Below are 7,130 nucleotides of genomic sequence, written 5' to 3'. Positions count from 1 at the left end.
ATCTCCTTTCAGCAGTTCCAGTTCCTGTGGTAAAGCATTACTGCCAACATCAACATACACCCACTGATAGGACTGATTCCCCACCAAATAGTTTCCTTTTACGTGGACAGAGACACGCACTCAGGAATGTAGCTTACGTGCTTCCTTCAGAGGGAGCTCCTATTTGCCCTCTCGGTGTCTTCACTTCACACTTCGTAGCCCTGCCTCCAGTCTGAAGAGCACAGGTGGAAGGTGGAAGTAAGTTCCAACAGCCCTGGCGCCCTCAAGAGCAGGCAACTGAGCGGATGGAATTGGAAAATAGCGCTGCTTCCTTCCCAGTCTCCGCTAGGGAGTTCAAGTCCTCTAAAGGACTTGCTACATTTCAAAAACTTGAAGCCACTAATCTCCTTTGTTTTAAGAGCTGTCTTTCCCAGGGCCTTGTGACAGAAGCAGATACCTGTCCTGCTGCAACCAGCCGTCCCTCTCCCCGGACCCTCCTCAGCAGCCCCCGAGACACGGTCACGGACCGCGGGACTCCCTGGAAACCACCCATCTCTGCACTGGTTGGCGAGCCCTGCCTGTGCCCAGCCTCCACAACCGCCGCCCAAGCCCCTGGAGCTCCTGGCTAAGCGCACCAGCCCTGGCCCCCGGCAGTGCCGTTTGGTAACCCAGTTGCAATCCCAGCACAATAGAGGGAATCGCAGGATCCTGCACCTAGACAGAGGCACACTTTGTCTAAAAATAGCAAATGCAACACAACTAACCATTCCCTCTATAATGTGGTTCCCAGGCCCTCTTGCTTCCTTGAGAGTTTTCTCCTGGGTGTTTTCCAGTTTGCCAGAGTCGAAGAAAAACTAGAATTGAAGAATATAATTTAATTCTCTATTACTGGTGGAAAGAATTATAAGGGCTTTTTTCTTTCTTTCTTTCTTTCTTTCTTTCTTTCTTTTTTAATTTTTTGGTAAGAGAGGCATGGAAGACAAAACATTTAGTTATGGCTTCCAATGTCCCGGGCATTTCATGTATATTACATGTTCTCATCTTTATGTAGCAGGTACGAGGGGCCAGTAAGAGAGAAAGTCTTTCTCTGTTGATTTCTCTCTTTAGCAGAAAAACCGACAACAAAACAGAAAAGCAGTATTCAGGCCTGAGGGTCTTCTTGGGCTTCTTGGGGATCGACAGTCTTTCAGCTCAGGATTCTGTCATCCCTAGCGGGTCATCCTTGCTCTGAGGTCAAAGGAAGCATTCCTTCCAGGTGGCAATATTGAGGAAGAAAAGAAAAAAGAGAAAGGGCAAAGAGAAGTGCCAGAGCTCTCTTAAGGAAGCTTCTGAGACACTGTCACACAATTCTTCTCATATCCCATTGGTCAGAACTTTGTCACATAACCACGTCTAACTTCAAAGCACCTGGGAAATTTATTCTTCTGTTTGTTGGCCAACATTAATTTTACCCTGTGAAGCAGGGAGAATAGGCATGTAGGGGCCAGCAGCAACGTCTACCACACCTTACAACAACTCCATTGTTAAACTCATTGAACAAATGGGGAAACTGAGGCTCAAAATGTTTAAGGACTTTGCTTGAGGTCACACATCTAGACTGTGCTGTCACCGCTACCTAAGTTAGAAAAAAATTTTTTTTAAGATTTTATTTTTATTTATTAAACAGAGATAGAGGCAGCCAGCGAGAGAGGGAACACAAGCAGGGGGAGTGGGAGAGGAAGAAGCAGGCTCCCAGTGGAAGAGCCCGATGTGGGGCTCGAACCCAGAACGCCGGGATCACGCCCTGAGCCGAAGACAGACGCTTAACCGCTGTGCCACCCAGGCACCCCCTAAGTTAGAAAATTTTATACCAAAGTGTATTTCATTTCTTTTATATGTTCTCAAAATAAGAGAGGAATGACATTTATATCAAAAGTCGTCAGATTTTCTAATGGTTGCATCATATCCTCGGCTTTCAGTATGCTGGTGAACTAGAGTATGTCACCTTTCTCTCGTATTTCTCTTGCCACTGCTGCCAGCCTAGTACAAACCACATCACCTGCTTATTGCCATAGCCTGCTAATTAGATTCTCTACTCATGTCTCTCTCCAATGTATTCCCTACTCAGCAGGAAGGGTGAGCTTTTAAAAACTTAAGTCTAATAATTTTATTTCATGGCTTGAAAACTTTTAAAACTTTTCATTGCTCTTTGGATAAAGACCAATACCATTCATGAGGCTCCCGGGCTTTGCATGGTCTGGCCCCACCGACCTCCCCAGCTTCCTCTCTCATGGCTCTCCTTCTTTCTCCGTACCACTCTGGACTTCCATGGACACTCTGTGGTTCTTCCTACCTTGAGGCCGTAACCACGCTCTTCCCTCTGTCCTGAGTCTCTTCCCCTATATCTCTGTCTCCTTAACATTTTAGATCTCAACTCAGGAAAGCCCTCCTTGACACCCCATGCTAGATCTGGTCTTTCTAGTGTTTGCTCTCAAAGCATCCTGTGCTTACCTTTCTGGATTCTCAACACAGCTTGTAACTACATATTTTTTATGTAATTTATGTATTTATGTTTATACATATATTTTATGTTATTTATTACTATTTCTTCTGCTAGTCTGTACGATCTCTGAAGAAATATTCATTTCCCTCACCATGTCATCTCCAGCATCTAACAACAAAAAAAGATGTTTGTTGAAGGGAAAAAACAGTTCAATTTATAACTTCCAATTTTAATATTTAAGTAATTTTAAGTGACATGGAAACATTACATTGCCTATTCATTCACTCAGAATATTTACTGAGCACCTACTGTGCTCTAAGCATTGTTGTAAGCTTTAGAAATAACTCAGTGAACAAGACAGACTATGTTCCTGCCTTTACAGAGATTACATTCTTATGGAACACTTCTAATTCATTTTATGAAGCTAGTATTATCCTGATACCAAGACGAGAAAAAGACAGCACAATAAAAGAAAACACTCATGAAAATAAAGGCAAAATTTTAAAAAAATATATTAACAAAGAGAATATTTACATGTGACAACTAAGTGGGATTTATACAAATCCGGTTCAATATGCAAGAATCAGTATAATCCATAATATAAACAGGCTAAACAAGAAAAATCATGTAATCATATCAATAAGTTCAGAAAAAGCATGACAAAATTCAGTACCCTTTCATCATTTAAAACACTCAGGCATAAAGGGGAATGTGCTCGACTTGATAAAAAGCATCTACAAAAAACCTAAAGCTGACGTTATACTTGATGGGGAAAGACCACATGCTGCCCTGTAAGATCATTCTACTTCAACATAGTGATGGACGTTCTGGCCAATGCAAGAAGGCAAGAAAAGGAAACAGACCAAGTGAATTGGGAAAAATGACATAGACCTGCCTCTATTTGCAGATGGCATAAAAAAAAAAAAGAGAGTAGGAGAAAATCCTCAAGATCTAAGAACTAACTTAAACTTGACATCCAAAGCATGATGCATCAAATTTAAAAAATTGATAAATTGAACTTCAACAAAGTTAAAAACTTTTTTCTATGAAAGACCTTTCAAAAGAATGAAAAGATAAGCTACCAACTTGGATAAAATATATGCAAACCACACATCTCACAAAAAACTAGAGTTTGGGTTTGTAGGGTTTTTTTTTTTTTAACTCTCAAAACACAACAGTGAAAAAACAATCTAGAAAATAAGCAAAATCATACACAGACATTTCACAAAAGAAAATACCCAGTGCCAAACGAGCACATGAAGACATGCTCAACAACATTAGTCCTCAGCAAAATGCAAATGTAAACTACACCGAGAAATCACTACGCATCTATCAGAATGTCTAAAATTTAGAAGAAATAAAAAGCAACAACACCAAATTGTGGTAAGGATGCAGAGAAACTGGATACTGGTGAGAATGTAAAATGGTACTGCCATTCTGGAAAAGAGTTTTGTCCGTGTCTTAAAAACAAACCCTGGGGGCGCCTGGGTGGCACAGCGGTTAAGCGTCTGCCTTCAGCTCAGGGCGCGATCCCGGTGTTCTGGGATCGAGCCCCACATCAGGCTCCTCCGCTATGAGCCTGCTTCTTTCTCTCCCACTCCCCCTGCTTGTGTTCCCTCTCTCGCTGGCTGTCTCTATCTCTGTTGAATAAATAAATAAAATCTTTAAAAAAAAATAAATAAACAAATAAAAACAAACCCTATAACGATCCTATCACTCAGCAGTTGCGTTCTTGGAGGTTTATCCCAGAGAAATGAAGCCTTACATTTGCACAAAAACCTATATATAATTTGCATAGAAGCTGTTTTTGTAATACCAAAAACCTGAAAACAGCCCACAAGGCCTTCAAGGGATGAATGGATTTTCAAATGTCTACCCATACTGCAGGTGAGTGGCTGGCAGGGTTTACGGATGGAGACCCCAGGCTGTGGCTGTGAGACACCAGCATGAGGACTCCTTGTGGTGATGGAAATGGTTCATAACTTGACTTTATCAATGTCAGTATCCTGGCTGGGATCTCTTACTATGGTTCTGCAAGATGTTCCTATTGGAGAAAACGGAGTAAGGTGAACATAGAATCCCTCAGTACTATTTCTTACAAACGAATTTAAACCTCCAATTATCTCAAAATGAAATGCTTAATAAAAACTAATTTTAAAAATGTTTACATCCTCGAGGCACCTGGGTGGCTCAGTCATTTGAGCATTTGACTCTTGATTTCGGCTCAGGTCATGATCTCAGAGTCATGTGATGGAGCCCTGAGTTGGGCTCTGCGCTCAGCGTGGAGCCTGCTTAAGATTCTCTCCCTTCCTCTCCCTCTTTCACCCCCCTCCTTCTCTAAAATTAAAAAAAAAAAAGTTTACATCCAAGTCAATAGCTCTTTTTCTGTGTTTCCTGTTTCTGTGTGTGTTTTCCCATCGTAATACGCTTAGCAATCCTTCCTTATTCCAACATTATCAAATATTCGTCTATATTTTCTTCCTTTTAGTAGTTAAAATGTTCACATTTTTACTCCAACATTTATTTGGTATGTGATATAAAAATGGTCTAACTTGATTTTTTCAAAACAATTCTTTTGTTAATGAATCCATCCATTTTCCTCTGGTTATGATGTTCACTTTATCACGTACGAACTTCCAGCATACATAGCAATAGTTTTCTTAACCATTCTTACTGTTTACTTTTTCTAGAATGCACACGGAATCTTTTTGTCGAGTCAAAAAAAGAAACTCTTCGTGATTCTGTTAGGATCTATGAAACTTATAATTAATTATGGAAGAATTAACATATTTACAGTGTTTAATCTTCCCATTCAGGAATGGGGTTCTCCATTTGTTCATACTCTTATGCCACTCAGTGATGTCCTAGAAGTTTCTTCTTGCAAGTCCATTGATTTCTTGCTAGAATTATTCCTAGGTTTTGTTGCTCTTGTGACTGGAGTCTGTTCCCATGCAGAAGGGGTAGATGTTCAGTTTCCTAGTTTTATGGAATCCACATTTCTAAGGCAGAGACTAAACAGAGGAGAAACGAATGGGTCTTTCTACTACAGCTAGGCAATTAGTCATAGATTACTAATGGTCATTTTCACCAGCCTTGAATTTAGTAAAAATTCTTCCTGATACTATCACTAATGTGGTAGGCAGCCCTCACTCCTCTTTTCTCCTCCCTGTGTCTTCATAGGTAGTCTAGTAAGAATTTGCAAAAGATGACATTAGCACTCGGCAAATGTCATTGTGTACTGAATTTTTTGTTCTTCCATTTTTTTTTTAAAGATTTATTTATTTATTTATTTGGCAGAGAGAGACAGCCAGCTAGAGAGGGAACACAAGCAGGGGGAGTGGGAGAGGAAGAAGCAGGCTCCCAGCAGAGGAGCCTGATGTGGGGCTCGATCCCAGAACACCGGGATCACGCCCTGAGCCGAAGGCAGACGCTTAACGGCTGAGCCACCCAGGCGCCCCTTGTTCTTCCATTCTAAGCACAGTTTTCAAACAGGTCCCAGCCATCTAAAGTACTTTCATAGTAGCTTCATTTTGCCATATTATCTCTAGTGATATCTTAATGGATTTTGCCAAAACTTGTCCTAAATCCAAGGAACCCTAAGATCACTCCCTGATCTTACAGCTCAGTAAAATGCTTTCACAAAAGGAGATGAGGTTAGTTTGGCATGATTTGTCCCTGGTGACTCCATGTCTGCTAGCTGTCAACACATTCCTTTCAAAGTGCTCATAAGACAGCTGCTTAAAATGCGTTCTATAATTTGACCAAACGTTGACCAAAGTTATTAGTCTGTGGTTTCTGGGGTCCACCCCTTTTCAAAACTTGTGACATCTACTTGTCATCAATTTTCTGGCTCCTTTTTTGTTGTACATGATTTTTTAAAGATTACCAGAGGGGACTCCCTGATTATATATTTGAATTCCTCCAGCACCCTGGGACGAGAGTTGGCCGTACGTGAAGACATGAACTCATAGCATCAATTAAGGCTTACTCTCCACGTCTGTTCATTTTGAGCTGCATTTCCTTTACGTATAGATGGTTCTATGCTGTGAGAATTTTGTAACTCAAGGGAAACAGCAGCTGTGGGGATGTTCTTGTCCTTGCCAGGAATATTGTTTTAAACCAGCACAGAAAGCAAAGCGCTTCCTGATTTGTGATCAACGACGACATCTAGATTCATGGTGCTGTGGTTTACTCTCTGATCCGGACACTCTTCCTGGTTTCTCAATTTCAGAGCCATGTCACCTGTCGGTTTCCTCTCATTGAAAACCTCCATGCCCCATGCCCAATACGGATATCCAGCTTGAACTTCTGGACTTAGATCTTGTCCCTAATGCTTGAATTGGAATTGGCATTGAGACTTTAGGACGTGCTCCCCTGCCCTGTTGTCTCTGGATGAATAGCCTACAGCCAGCTCTTGAGTCTTAATGCCAGTCCACCTTCCGGTCTGCCCTGCTCTTGCTGCCAGCGTTGGTTCCACTGTGTTTTCTCAGCGTGAAGCCACACACCCTGTGCGCCAGTGTCTCAAGTTCCTTCTCCCCAGCTCCACTGGTACCATCATGCAGTCATCAGATCAGCAGGCACGGCAGCACAAACTACGGAGCCCGCAGCCAAAGCACTTGCTCTCTGAGGACGTCCTGCATTCCATGAGGTGCTTAACCCCTAGCCCCCC

Source organism: Ursus maritimus, unplaced genomic scaffold (genome assembly GCF_017311325.1).
Source record: "Ursus maritimus isolate PB19 unplaced genomic scaffold, ASM1731132v1 scaffold_31, whole genome shotgun sequence".
Taxonomy (NCBI): domain Eukaryota; kingdom Metazoa; phylum Chordata; class Mammalia; order Carnivora; family Ursidae; genus Ursus; species Ursus maritimus.
Note: the sequence above shows the minus strand (reverse complement) of the source record.